Consider the following 16,235-nt stretch of genomic DNA (forward strand, 5'->3'; position numbering starts at 1 on the left):
AATAGGAAGATATATTGCAGATACTCTAGTTAGCATTAGAGATGTGATTGATATGGTAGAGATGGATAATTTAGAGGGTTATGTGGTTAAAATTGATCAGGAAAAAGCTTTTGATAGAGTGAGTCATGAGTATTTACTTGATGTATTAGAAGTATTTGGAACCCAATTTAGAAAATGGGTACAGATATTTTATACGGATATATACAGTAGTGTAAAGTGTAATGGACATTTAACTAAATATTTTACTATTAAAAATTCTGTTAGACAAGGTTGTCCAATATCTGCATTATTATATGTTTTATCAGCAGAACCTCTGAATTATGTCATGAAACAAAATACAGTAATAAGAAGTATTCCAATACCAATGTCAGAAAAGAATGGGTTGATGTTTCAACATGCCGATGATACTACAATGACAGTGTGTGACAAAAATTCTGTTTTTGAAGTTTTCAAAGTATTTGACATGTATGAAAAAGCATCTGGTGCCAAAATAAACATTCACAAGTCTGAAATAATGTGTATAGGAACTAGTAGAAGTTTTGAACAGGAAAAGATATCATTGAGTGTTTCTGAGACAAGTGTCATGAAAATTCTTGGTATTTATTTTGGCAAAAATGGAGTAGAGTGTGAAAATTTAAATTGGAGAGACAAAGTTAGAAACATTAAGCAAACTCTTAATTTATGGAGACAGAGATCCTTAGCAGTTCAAGGTAGAGCCACTTTAATTAATACCTTGTTTATGTCTAAATTATGGTACTCATTGTCAGTTATATCGATTCCACAATGGGCTAGAGACAGTATTCAAAAGGAGTGTACCAATTTTTTATGGAATTTTGGCTCACACTTGGTATCTTATAAAACAATAATTGGTGAAAAACACAATGGTGGTTTGAAAATAGCTGATATCTATCTAAAAATGTTATCATTTAGACTAAAGTTTCTTGCAAAGCACTTTTGTTGTAATAAAGATTTTCTGTGGAAACATATTTTTAGATATTTCCTATTAAAGATTCAAAATTTAGGAGCAGGAATGGAGATATTTTTACTACAGTTTAAGAAAACAGATTTAGAGGGTCTACCACAGTTTTACAATGACTTATTTTGTGCATGGTATGCCATAAAAGATTATATCATTGTTACAGAAAAAGAAAATGATGTTTTTAATTATTGTCTGTTTTTTAATCCGAAAGTACAAAGAAGAAACAAAATGTTGAATTGGAAAGATTTTATTAGTGCTAGTATTACACATGTCAAGGATATTTCATATGAAGTAATTCCAGGATTTTTACCAATATCATGTATTGTGGAGATTTTTCAAGAACAAAATTCAGAGGTAAATGTCTCACTGATTACAAAAAATTATAAAGATTTGTTATTATCTATTCCAGAAGAATGGAAAAATTATGTTCATGAAAATGAGTACAAAAGAACATGCTTTCAGCCAAATTTTGATATTTCATATAGAGATCAAAGGATAGTGTTCCAATCCGGTACATTACAAATATTTTATAATTTGTTAGTTCAAAAAATGTTTCAAGAACCAGTGTCAAATATTGATTGGCGAGATAAATTTGATATGAATGATAAATCATCCATTGAAAAGTGATGGGAAACGGTATGGGTGTTATACAAAACACCAGATATTACTGAACTGGATTTCAAAAATGTTCACAATATTATATTTACATATGAGAAACTTTTTAAGATAGGGAAGTCTGATTCTAAAATATGTCCAATTTGTATGCTAGAATGCGAGGATATAATGCATTTATTTATTAGATGTAAAGAGTTGGCTGAATTTAAGAACAATTTTGTTATTTATCATCTTGAATCGTTATTGAAAGCTTGTGAAAGTGATGTTTTTAACAGATTAAACTTTGAAGAAATATTCATGACAGCATTACATAAGGGTATCAAAAACGTGAATGTATTTTTTGTAAATTATTTCATATCAGTATGCAGATTTTGTATTTATAGAAGAAGACAGATTTTTTTGCAAAGTGAAAAGAAAATTGATATTGAATGGTTTTGAAGATATACATTGAGACATTACATTTCATATAACCATTATCAATTGACTGTTTTAGAAAAGAAAATCAACTTGTTTAAAAAGTTTTTCTTACATAGAAATCCTCTATTGAAAGAAACAGAGGGAATATTATTGTTCATATTTTAGATACAAAGTGTTTTAAATGTGATTGTAAATGATGATTAGTCTGTGATATCTGTTTAAATGTTAATCAATAAAAGAGAAGAAAAAAAAAGCGTTATACTGAAGATCTAAAGGTCCCCGGTTCAATCCCGGGTTCCGGCATGGAAAACTCCGGCGGCTGACAGACACAACATTTTCTTTCATTTTCTTTGATAAAGTACCAGTGGAAAAAAATATTCATAGACATACATGTAACATATCTTTAATATCACGTTGGATGAACCTCTCTCCCTTTTTTCAACTTTAACATTTTTATCACATGTACCTTTGACATGACTGAACATTCTTTACTGAATATCATGCATTGAAAAAGTTATATACAATTGCATAGTTTTGATATCGCGTCTTTTCGTTAAAGTGGAAAATTCTAAAATTCCATTTTTATTGTAACACCCTTCATTTTAACTCTGAAATAACTCACAACATGTATTTTAAATCAAATCAAGCAGCTGATTGTTATTTCATCCAATGTGCCTTTTCATTGTGTTTCAATGTCATTGAAAGAAAATTACCTTTTCGCCTTTAAAGGTACATATGTAATGATAATTATTCCCCCTTCACCAAAAAACTAACAATGTTAGAGTGCCTATCACAAAGTCATATAACAACTTGGGCAACGTCGTAGGGACTGCGCACGCCTTGCCTTCAAGTTAAACAATGACATGAAGTTCATTTTTCATATATACATGTCTTCCAACAGTCTATTGGAATTCCCATCGGCATGAATTGTATTTCTTTATTAGATGACCTGTTTTAATATTCTTATGAGGCAATATTTATTGAAAAACTTGTACTTGATAGGAAAAGGTCTCTTCCTATGACCTTCAATATGACATTTAGATATATCGACGATGTTTTATGTATTTAGAATAATAATTTTCATTCATTTGTCGATTCGATATATTCATGTCAACTTAAAATAAATGACACCACAGAGTCGTCCACTTTTACTTTCTTCTTAGATAATTTATTGAGAATAAATATTAAGGGCAGACTAACAATTCAACTTGATGATCATATTACTTCCCATATTAATGTAGCAATATTCCATTCTCACCTGTATATGGTGTTTGTATATCTCATCTGATTCGATATGCAAGAGCTTGTTCTGCTTATGGTCAGTTTTTAAATGGAGGCAGGTTATTGACAAAAAAATTGATGGTGCAAGGGTTTCAACAGTCTGGTGCAATGTGAAGTTAACGAACAGTGATCAATCTCATAACTCCTACAAGCAATACAAAATAGATAGTTGGGCAAACACGGACCCCTGGATACACCAGAGGTGGGATCAGGTGCCTAGGAGGAGTAAGAATCCGGTCTAAAGCCAACATTTTGCAAATTCTATGGTCGTTATAATAATCTAGTTTGCAAATACAACTTATCATTCGATCAAATGCTATCTGATGTGTTTCATACCTATTCTTGGGTCGATCTTGACACACTGATTTTGACATCGGATAGCTCCGTTTACCTGATCAAGATAATGGGCTTACGGCTGGCATCAGAGGTCGACAGGGAACACTTACTCCTCCTAGGCACTTGATCCAACGTCTGGTATATCCAGGGTTCCGTGTTTGCCGAAACGTTCTATTTTGTGTTGCTTGTGGGAGTTATGAGATTGATCACTATTCGTTATCTTCACCTTTTCATTGGATATGTCATTACTTTCAGGAGTCCAACAGCTGAGGAGAGAATGTAATCTGACAACTCCTTTAAGTTCATTCTCAACTCCCGGGGAGAGAGTTTGTTTTTTGGCAGGGATCTTTGTTAGAATGTTCACACTTCTCGATGAGCCCTCTCGGTTTTTTTTGAGAACCTCATAAAGTGTGAATGAAAACGGCACAGCTAAAGAAATATTCCATGATCAATACAACGATATACAAGTATACGGTTAACTATTGCGTAAATATTTTGAATTGAAGTCACATGTTTCAGAAGATTGATTAAAGAGATTTACGAATTTGTAAATTGACAATTTAATATCCATTGTCAGCCGGAATAGCTCAGAGGGGAGAGCGTTAGACTGAAGATCTAAAGGTCCCCGGTTCAATCCCGGGTTCCGGCATGGAAAACTCCGGCGGCTGACAGACACAACGTTTTCTTTCATTTTCTTTGATAAAGTACCAGTGGAATAAAATATTCATAGACATACATGTAGCATATCTTTAATATCACGTTGGATGAACCTCTCCCCCTTTTTTCAACTTTAACACTTTTATCATATGTACCTTTGACATGGCTGAAAGTACTGAATATCATGCATTGAAAAAGTTATATACAATTGCATAGTTTTGATATCGCGTCTTTTCGTTAAAGCGGAAAATTCTCAAATTACTACATTTTTATTGTAACACCCTTCATTTTAGCTCTGAAATAACTCACAACATGTATTTTAAATCAAATCAAGCAGCTGATTGTTATTTCTTCTAATGTGCCTTTTCATTGTGTTTCAATGTCATTGAAAGAAAGTTACCTTTTCTCCTTTAAAGGTACATATGTAATGATAATTATCCCCCCCCCAAAAAAAAAACAACTATCAATGTTAGTGTATCTAACACAAAGTCATATAACAACTTTGTCAAAGTCGTAGGCACTGCGCACGCCTTGCCTTCAAGTTAAACAATGCCATGAAGTTCATCTTTGATATATACATGTCTTCCAACAGTCTATTGGAATTCCCATGGCCATGAATTGTGCTTCTTTATTAGATGACCTGTTTTAATATTCTTATGAGGCAATATTTATTGAAAAACTTGTACTTGAGAGGAAAAGGTCTCTTGCTATGGCCTTCAGTATGACATTTAGATATATCGACAATGTTTTCTGTATTAAGAATAATAATTGTCATTCATTTGTCGATTCGATATATTCATGTCAACTTAAAATAACTGACACCATAGAGTCGTCCACTTTTACTTTATTTTTAGATAATTTATTGAGAAGAAATATTAAGGCCAGACTAACAATCCATCTTGATGATCATATTGCTTCCCATATTAATGTAGCAATATTCCATTCTCAGCTGCATATGGTGTTTGTATATCTCATCTGATTCGATATGCAAGAGCTTAGTCTGCTTATGGTCAGTTTTTAAATGGAGGCAGGTTATTGACAAACAAAGTGATGGTGCAAGGGTTTCAACAGTCTGGTGTAAAGCCAACATTTTGCAATTTCCATGGTCGTTATAACAATCTAGTTTGCAAATAAAACTTATCATTCGATAATATGCTATCTGATGTGTTTCATTCCTATTCTTGGGTCGATCTTGACACACTGCTTTTGACATCGGATAGCTCCGTTTACCTGATCAAGATAATGGGCTTACGGCTGGCGTCACAGGTCGACAGGGAACACTTACTCCTCCTAGGCACTTGATCCAACGTCTGGTATATCCAGGGTTCCGTGTTTGCCGAAACGTTCAATTTTGTGTTGCTTGTGGGAGTTATGAGATTGATCACTATTCGTTATCTTCACCTTTTCATTGGATATGTCATTACTTTCAGGAGTCCAACAGCTGAGGAGAAAATGTAATCGGACAACTCCTTTAAATTCATTCTCAACTCCCCGGGAGATAGTTTGTTTTTTGGCAGGGATCTTTGTTAGAATGTTCACACTTCTCGATGAGGCCTCTCGGATTCTTTTGAGAACCTCATCAAGTGTGAATGAAAACGGCACAGCTAAAGAAATATTCCATGATCAATACAACGATATACAAGTATACGGTTAACTATTGCGTAAATATTTTGAATTTAACTCACATGTTTCAGAAGTCATGTCTTATATTGATTAAAGAGATTTACGAATTTGTAAATTGACAATTTAACATCCATTGTCAGCCAGAGAGACTTCCGGTCTACTTGTTGTAGTGAGCACGAGGAAATTTTGTGTGTCGGAAAATTTACCTTTTTGCGTCTACTGTGAGTAGTATATTTGCCGACTGCTGTTCTGCAGAAGGCTTTATGTATATATGTTTCAATTTTCTGTGTAAAATAGTTAGACTTTGAGAACATTGTAAATAATTGTGCATAAACGTGAGATGGCAGCCACGTCGGGTGGCAGCCATCTTGGCGGATCAAACAATTTATTCAAAGACAGAAAGTACTGTCGTGAGAACACTGTGGTTGTAAATGTTAGAGACAATTCTCTCATCAAACCCGAGGGAATAATACAATTCGTCAATGAGAACTGTGGTTTGGGGTCTCTTTATGCATGTGTGCCTAAATCAGGTAATTTGTATGAACTTACTCTTGATGGAAAAGCACCAACACAATATTTGCTGGAAGGAATAAGACTTGGCAATGATTTGTTTGAATGTCGTGAAGTTGTACAGACTTCACTGATTGTTAGTTTTTTACACCTTCCTGCTTACATAGATGATGGAGAGATTGAACAAACTTTAACATCAATGGGTGTTGAATTGCTGTCACCTATTAACAGACGATTTTATCCTGGAACTACAATTGCTGACGGAACAAGGTACGTTAGGGTGAAACTACCTCCTCATATGCCCTCTTTTCCATACACTGTGAAATTTCAAAAGGAGTATCATAGGTGTATTCATAACGGTCAAATGAAAGTGTGTTCGCTGTGTTACGCGAGTGATCATTTATTTAGAGCATGTCCAAAATTTGTGTGCTTCAAGTGTAAGCAGCAAGGTCACTACGCGAGGGCCTGTAAAAATCACTTGTGTGAGCAGTGTGGTGAATGGACATTTAAATGCCAGTGTTGCATGAGTGATCACAGTTCTGAAGAAAACAATGAATTGGAAGTGTCTGAGGTGGAGAAAGAGGACGTGTTAGAGGGTAACACAAATATGGAAACAGAAGAGGCGAACGAAGGGGTGCAACATGAGAACGAAAATATAGACGAATCACTTATTTGTGCGGAAACAAAACAAAACAAACATACTGAGACGACAGAAAATCAAATTATTGTGAATAAAAACGATAAAGTGAATATGTCTACTAATAAAAATGCCCCTAAGGATGGTGAAAACGAAATTCAAGAACGGGAATTGAATGAAGCCTCTCAAGATTGTGAAAACATGATTCAAGAGCGGAGTGAGAGTGACTCTAATGTAGGAACAGATTCGGAAAATGAAATCATCATCGTAGAGGGGAAAGGCAAAAGAAAAAAGAAATTGAAGAAGAAGAGAAACGCAAAAAAGAATAAATGAAATGGAAAGAATGGACAAACTCTTATTCTTAATTACAATCATGGTGATAGTAACTTCGTGGAACTGTAATGGATTGTGTAATGTAAATAAGATGAAAATGATATTTAGTTTATTGGATGAAAGGAAGTATGATATCATTGGTTTACAAGAAACTCATTGGCGAGATGACTTCATTGAAAAATATAAACATTTATGGAAAGGAAGTATTATGTACAATAACTCTGAGACGTCGTCAAAGGGTGTAGATTTTTTGATTAGAAATGAATTAAAAGATAATATTCAATATGTAAAAGGGTGCGATGGTAGATTTCTACATATAAAATACAAAGAAAATGATGAAAATTTTGATATTATAAACATATATGCACCTAACGTTGCAAAAGAAAGGGCCAATTTTTTTCAAGATATGTCTAGTATCATTCCATATTCAGTGAATCTTATAATACTAGGTGATTTTAATAACACACTTGCAGAGATTGATAGATGTGGTAAGACACGTCATGTATATGACCAGGGTTACAAAGCCCTGTTCAATATGATGAATCAACATGGTGTAGCAGATTTATGGAGAAGTAGAAATAGAGGAGAAAAAGTTTTTTCAAGAAAAATGTTAGTAGGAAACATGTTAGTTCAAAGTAGAATAGATTACATTCTAGTTTCACACGTTATAAGAACATATGTTAGAAATATATTTTATGTTGAAACTACACTAAGCGATCATTCGATGGTCGTGATGTACTTGAATAATACTGTTTGTGAAAGAGGACCAGGGTTGTGGATACATAATAATTTGCTATTGAAAGATGATACATATAAAACAAAAATCATAGAAATTATTGAAAGAGAAAAAAATTGTATATTATATGAAAATTCAATGTTGGTGTGGTGGGATAATTTGAAATACAAGCTCAAAAAGTTTTCTCAAAGTTTTAGCAAAACTAGAGCCAGGGAACGAAATAAAGAATATTATGGTTTACAAAACAAAATGCAAAGAATTTCACAAAATTTAGCAAATGGAGTACAAGTTGATATTGAAAAATATGAAGCAATCAAACAAGAATTGTCAGATTTTGAAAATGAAAAGTGTCAGGGTGCAATACTTAGATCAAAAGCACAGTGGGCAAATGAATCAGATAAATGCACGAAATATTTTTTGAATTTAGAAAAACGAAGACAAGAATCAAATTCAGTAAAAGAATTGTTGAGTGACACAGAAGAAATAAAGAAGGATATTGATTCAATTTTAGAAATAGAGTACAATTTCTATTCTAACTTATATTCATCAGTGCGAATTGACTCTGAAAGTAAGGCACAGTTTTTGTCATATGTGAATAGAAAAATTGAAGAAAATGATAAGGAAATGTGTGAAAGGGATATTAACAAAGAAGAAATTGAAACTGCAATCAAGGAAATGGCTAATAATAAAAGCCCAGGATCTGATGGGTTGACTGTTGAATTTTATAAAATGTTTTTACCACAATTAAGAGATATTCTACTCAATTTATTTAAAGAAATTAACAGAAAACAAACGATGTCTAACTCTATGAAAATGGGTGTTATTACGTTGTTATACAAGAAGAAAGGAGATAAGAAATTGTTGAAAAACTGGAGGCCTATAAGCCTGTTAAATGTAGATTATAAGATAATAGCAAGAGTTATGGCAAATAGACTGAAACAGGTATTACCAAATATTGTGTCTGAAACACAGACTTGTTGTATAATAGGAAGAGACATTGCAGATACTCTAGTTAGCATTAGAGATGTGATTGATATGGTAGAGATGGATAATTTAGAGGGTTATGTGGTTAAAATTGATCAGGAAAAAGCTTTTGATAGAGTGAGTCATGAGTATTTACTTGATGTATTAGAAGTATTTGGTTTTGGAACCCAATTTAGAAAATGGGTACAGATATTTTATACGGATATATACAGTAGTGTAAAGTGTAATGGACATTTAACAAAATATTTTCCTATTAAAAATTCTGTTAGACAAGGTTGCCCAATATCTGCATTATTATATGTTTTATCAGCAGAACCTCTGAATTATGTCATGAAACAAAATACAGTAATAAGAGGCATTCCAATACCAATGTCAGAAAAGAATGGGTTGATGTTTCAACATGCTGATGATACTACAATGACAGTGTGTGACAAAAATTCTGTTTTTGAAGTTTTCAAAGTATTTGACATGTATGAAAAAGCATCTGGTGCCAAAATAAACATTCACAAGTCTGAAATAATGTGTATAGGAACTGGTAGAAGTTTTGAACAGGAAAAGATATCATTGAGTGTTTCTGAGACAAGTGTCATGAAAATTCTTGGTATTTATTTTGGCAAAAATGGAGTAGAGTGTGAAAATTTAAATTGGAGAGACAAAGTTAGAAACATTAAGCAAACTCTTAATTTATGGAGACAGAGATCCTTAGCAGTTCAAGGTAGAGCCACTTTAATTAATACCTTGTTCATGTCTAAATTATGGTACTCATTGTCAGTTATATCGATTCCACAATGGGCTAGAGACAGTATTCAAAAGGAGTGTACCAATTTTTTATGGAATTTTGGCTCACACTTGGTATCTTATAAAACAATAATTGGTGAAAAACACAATGGTGGTTTGAAAATAGCTGATATCTATATAAAAATGTTATCATTTAGACTAAAGTTTCTTGCAAAGCACTTTTGTTGTAATAAAGATTTTCTGTGGAAACATATTTTTAGATATTTTCTATCAAAGATTCAAAATTTAGGAGCAGGAATGGAGATATTTTTACTACAGTTTAAGAAAACAGATTTAGAGGGTCTACCACAGTTTTACAATGAATTATTTTGTGCATGGTATGCCATAAAAGATTATATCATTGTTACAGAAAAAGAAAATGATGTTTTTAATTATTGTCTGTTTTTTAATCCGAAAGTACAAAGAAGAAACAAAATGTTGAATTGGAAAGATTTTATTAGTGCTAGTATTACACATGTCAAGGATATATCATATGAAGTAATTCCGGGATTTTTACCAATATCACGTATTGTGGAGATTTTTCAAGAACAAAATTCAGAGGTAAATGTCTCACTGATTACAAAAAATTATAAGGATTTGTTATTATCTATTCCAGAAGAATGGAAAAATTATGTTCATGAAAATGAGTACAAAAGAACATGCTTTCAGCCAAATTTTGATATTTCATATAGAGATCAAAGGATAGTGTTCCAATCCGGTACAGTACAAATATTTTATAATTTGTTAGTTCAAAAAATGTTTCAAGAACCGGTGTCAAATATTTATTGGCGAGATAAACTTGATATGAATGATAAATCATCCATTGAAAAGCGATGGGAAACGGTATGGGTGTTATACAAAACACCAGATATTACTGAACTGGATTTCAAAATTTTTCACAATATTATATTTACATATGAGAAACTTTTTAAGATAGGGAAGTCTGATTCTAAAATATGTCCAATTTGTATGCTAGAATGCGAGGATATAATGCATTTATTTATTAGATGTAAAGAGTTGGCTGAATTTAAGAACAATTTTGTTATTTATCATCTTGAATCGTTATTGAAAGATTGTGAAAGTGATGTTTTTAACAGATTAAACTTTGAAGAAATATTCATGACAGCATTACATAAGGGTATCAAAAACGTGAATGTATTTTTTGTAAATTATTTTATATCAGTATGCAGATTTTGTATTTATAGAAGAAGACAGATTTTTTTGCAAAGTGGAAAAAAAATAGATATTGAAAGGCTTTGTAGATATACATTGAGACATTACATTTCATATAACCATTATCAATTGACTGTTTTAGAAAAGAAAATGAACCTGTTTAAAAAGTTTTTCTTACATAGAAATCCTCTATTGAAAGAAACAGAGGGAATATTATTGTTCATATTTTAGATACAAAGTGTTTTAAATATGATTGTAACTGATGATTAGTCTGTGATATCTGTTTAAATGTTAATCAATAAAAGAGAAAAAAAAAAATAAAGGTCCCCGGTTCAATCCCGGGTTCCGGCATGGAAAACTCCGGCGGCTGACAGACACAACGTTTTCTTTCATTTTCTTTGATAAAGTAGCAGTGGAATAAAATATTCATAGACATACATGTACCATATCTTTAATATCACGTTGGATGAACCTCTCCCCCTTTTTTCAACTTTAACACTTTTATCATATGTACCTTTGACATGACTGAACATTCTTTACTGAATATCATGCATTGAGAAAGTTATATACGATTGAACAGTTTTGATATCGCATTTGTTCGCTAACACAGAACATTTTAAAATTACTAAATTTTCATTGTAACACCCTTAATTTTTGCTCTGAAATAACTCACAATATGTATTTGAAATGAAATCAAACATCTGATTGTTATTTTATCCAATGTGCCTCTTAATTGTCTTTCAATCTCATCTGATTCGATATACAAGAGGTTGGTCTTCTTATGGTCAGTTTTTAAATGGAGGCAGGTTATTGACAACCAAATTGATGGTGCAAGGGTTTCAACAGTCTGGTCTAAAGTCAACATTTTGCAAATTCTATGGCCGTTATAACAATGTAGTTTGCAAATACAACTTATCATTCGAGCAAATGCTATCTGATGTGTTTCATACCTATTCTGGGTCGACCTTGGCATACTGCTTTTGACATCGGATAGCTCCGTTTACCTGATCAAGATAAAAGGGCTTACGGCTGGCATCACAGGTCGACAGGGAACATTTACCCTTCCTAGGCACTTGATCCAACGCCTGGTATATCCAGGGTTCCGTGTTTGCCCAAACGTTCAATTTTGTGTTGCTTGTGGGAGTTATGAGATTGATCACTATTCGTTATCTTCACCTTTTCATTGGATATATCATTACTTTCAGGAGTCCAACAGCTGAGGAGAAAATGTAATCTGACAATTCCTTTAAGTTCATTCTCAACTCCCTGGGATATAGTTTCTTTTTTTGGCGGGGATCTTTGTTAGAATGTTCACACTTCTCGATGAGCCCTGTCGGATTCTTTTGAGAACCTCATCAAGTGTGAATGAAAACGGCACAGCTAAAGAAATATTCCATGATCAATACAACGATATACAAGTATACGGTTAACTATTGCGTAAATATTTTGAATTTAACTCACATGTTTCAGAAGTCATGTCTTTTATATAGATTAAAGAGATTTACGAATTTGTAAATTGACAATTTAATATCCATTGTCAGCCGGAATAGCTCAGAGGGGAGAGCGTTAGACTGAAGATCTAAAGGTCCCCGGTTCAATCCCGGGTTCCGGCATGGAAAACTCCGGCGGCTGACAGACACAACGTTTTCTTTCATTTTCTTTGATAAAGTAGCAGTGGAATAAAATATTCATTGACTTACATGTAACATATCTTTAATATCACGTTGGATGAACCTCTCCCCCTTTTTTCAACTTTAACACTTTTATCATATGTACCTTTGACATGACTGAACATTCTTTAATGAATATCATGCATTGAGAAAGTTATATACGATTGCACAGTTTTGATATCGCATTTGTTCGCTAACACAGAACATTTTAAAATTACTAAATTTTTATTGTAACACCCTTAATTTTTGCTCTGAAATAACTCACAATATGTATTTGAAATGAAATCAAACAGCTGATTGTTATTTCATCCAATGTGCCTCTTAATTGTCTTTCAATCTCATCTGATTCGATATACAAGAGGTTGGTCTTCTTATGGTCAGTTTTTAAATGGAGGCAGGTTATTGACAACCAAATTGATGGTGCAAGGGTTTCAACAGTCTGGTCTAAAGTCAACATTTTGCAAATTCTATGGCCGTTATAACAATGTAGTTTGCAAATACAACTTATCATTCGAGCAAATGCTATCTGATGTGTTTCATACCTATTCTGGGTCGATCTTGGCACACTGCTTTTGACATCGGATAGCTCCGTTTACCTGATCAAGATAATGGGCTTACGGCTGGCGTCACAGGTCGACAGGAAACACTTACTCCTCCTAGGCACTTGATCCAACGTCTGGTATATCCAGGGTTCCGTGTTTGCCAAAACGTTCAATTTTGTGTTGCTTGTGGGAGTTATGAGATTGATCACTATTCGTTATCTTCACCTTTTCATTGGATATATCATTACTTTCAGGAGTCCAACAGCTGAGGAGAAAATGTAATCGGACAACTCCTTTAAATTCATTCTCAACTCCCCGGGAGATAGTTTGTTTTTTGGCAGGGATCTTTGTTAGAATGTTCACACTTCTCGATGAGGCCTCTCGGATTCTTTTGAGAACCTCATCAAGTGTGAATGAAAACGGCACAGCTAAAGAAATATTCCATGATCAATACAACGATATACAAGTATACGGTTAACTATTGCGTAAATATTTTGAATTTAACTCACATGTTTCAGAAGTCATGTCTTATATTGATTAAAGACATTTACGAATTTGTAAATTGACAATTTAACATCCATTGTCAGCCGGAATAGCTCAGAGGGGAGAGCGTTAGACTGAAGATCTAAAGGTCCCCGGTTCAATCCCGGGTTCCGGCATGGAAAACTCCGGCGGCTGACAGACACAACGTTTTCTTTCATTTTCTTTGATAAAGTAGCAGTGGAATAAAATATTCATAGACATACATGTACCATATCTTTAATATCACGTTGGATGAACCTCTCCCCCTTTTTTCAACTTTAACACTTTTATCATATGTACCTTTGACATGACTGAACATTCTTTACTGAATATCATGCATTGAGAAAGTTATATACGATTGAACAGTTTTGATATCGCATTTGTTCGCTAACACAGAACATTTTAAAATTACTAAATTTTTATTGTAACACCCTTAATTTTTGCTCTGAAATAACTCACAATATGTATTTGAAATGAAATCAAACAGCTGATTGTTATTTTATCCAATGTGCCTCTTAATTGTCTTACAATCTCATCTGATTCGATATACAAGAGGTTGGTCTTCTTATGGTCAGTTTTTAAATGGAGGCAGGTTATTGACAACCAAATTGATGGTGCAAGGGTTTCAACAGTTTGGTCTAAAGTCAACATTTTGCAAATTCTATGGCCGTTATAACAATGTAGTTTGCAAATACAACTTATCATTCGAGCAAATGCTATCTGATGTGTTTCATACCTATTCTGGGTCGATCTTGGCATACTGCTTTTGACATCGGATAGCTCCGTTTACCTGATCAAGATAATGGGCTTACGGCTGGCGTCACAGGTCGACAGGGAACACTTACTCCTCCTAGGCACTTGATCCAACGTCTGGTATATCCAGGGTTCCGTGTTTGCCCAAACGTTCAATTTTGTGTTGCTTGTGGGAGTTATGAGATTGATCACTATTCGTTATCTTCACCTTTTCATTGGATATGTCATTACTTTCAGGAGTCCAACAGCTGAGGAGAAAATGTAATCGGACAACTCCTTTAAATTCATTCTCAACTCCCCGGGAGATAGTTTGTTTTTTGGCAGGGATCTTTGTTAGAATGTTCACACTTCTCGATGAGGCCTCTCGGATTCTTTTGAGAACCTCATCAAGTGTGAATGAAAATGGCACAGCTAAAGAAATATTCCATGATCAATACAACGATATACAAGTATACGGTTAACTATTGCGTAAATATTTTGAATTTAACTCACATGTTTCAGAAGTCATGTCTTATATTGATTAAAGAGATTTACGAATTTGTAAATTGACAATTTAACATCCATTGTCAGCCGGAATAGCTCAGAGGGGAGAGCGTTAGACTAAGGTCCCCGGTTCAATCCCGGGTTCCGGCATGGAAAACTCCGGCGGCTGACAGACACAACGTTTTCTTTCATTTTCTTTGATAAAGTAGCAGTGGAATAAAATATTCATAGACTTACATGTAACATATCTTTAATATCACGTTGGATGAACCTCTCCCCCTTTTTTCAACTTTAACACTTTTATCATATGTACCTTTGACATGACTGAACATTCTTTACTGAATATCATGCATTGAGAAAGTTATATACGATTGAACAGTTTTGATATCGCATTTGTTCGCTAACACAGAACATTTTAAAATTACTAAATTTTTATTGTAACACCCTTAATTTTTGCTCTGAAATAACTCACAATATGTATTTGAAATGAAATCAAACAGCTGATTGTTATTTCATCCAATGTGCCTCTTAATTGTCTTTCAATCTCATCTGATTCGATATACAAGAGGTTGGTCTTCTTATGGTCAGTTTTTAAATGGAGGCAGGTTATTGACAACCAAATTGATGGTGCAAGGGTTTCAACAGTCTGGTCTAAAGTCAACATTTTGCAAATTCTATGGCCGTTATAACAATGTAGTTTGCAAATACAACTTATCATTCGAGCAAATGCTATCTGATGTGTTTCATACCTATTCTGGGTCGATCTTGGCACACTGCTTTTGACATCGGATAGCTCCGTTTACCTGATCAAGATAATGGGCTTACGGCTGGCGTCACAGGTCGACAGGAAACACTTACTCCTCCTAGGCACTTGATCCAACGTCTGGTATATCCAGGGTTCCGTGTTTGCCAAAACGTTCAATTTTGTGTTGCTTGTGGGAGTTATGAGATTGATCACTATTCGTTATCTTCACCTTTTCATTGGATATATCATTACTTTCAGGAGTCCAACAGCTGAGGAGAAAATGTAATCGGACAACTCCTTTAAATTCATTCTCAACTCCCCGGGAGATAGTTTGTTTTTTGGCAGGGATCTTTGTTAGAATGTTCACACTTCTCGATGAGACCTCTCGGATTCTTTTGAGAACCTCATCAAGTGTGAATGAAAACGGCACAGCTAAAGAAATATTCCATGATCAATACAACG

General features: G+C 33.8%; 3 non-coding genes across 3 annotated transcripts; all 3 read left to right on the plus strand.

Moving 5' to 3' along the window:
* The first annotated feature begins 4,204 nt into the window (after nt 1-4,204).
* On the plus strand, nt 4,205-4,277 carry Trnaf-gaa (transfer RNA phenylalanine (anticodon GAA)). The gene has a single exon. It is a non-coding gene; the product is annotated as a tRNA-Phe (tRNA).
* An 8,321-nt stretch (nt 4,278-12,598) lies between these two features.
* Trnaf-gaa (transfer RNA phenylalanine (anticodon GAA)) lies at nt 12,599-12,671 on the plus strand. Its single transcript has one exon. It is a non-coding gene; the product is annotated as a tRNA-Phe (tRNA).
* Nucleotides 12,672-13,856: 1,185 nt separating this feature from the next.
* Trnaf-gaa (transfer RNA phenylalanine (anticodon GAA)) lies at nt 13,857-13,929 on the plus strand. Its single transcript has one exon. It is a non-coding gene; the product is annotated as a tRNA-Phe (tRNA).
* The last annotated feature ends 2,306 nt before the right edge of the window (nt 13,930-16,235 follow it).

Source organism: Ostrea edulis, chromosome 9 (assembly GCF_947568905.1).
Source record: "Ostrea edulis chromosome 9, xbOstEdul1.1, whole genome shotgun sequence".
Lineage (NCBI taxonomy): Eukaryota > Metazoa > Mollusca > Bivalvia > Ostreida > Ostreidae > Ostrea > Ostrea edulis.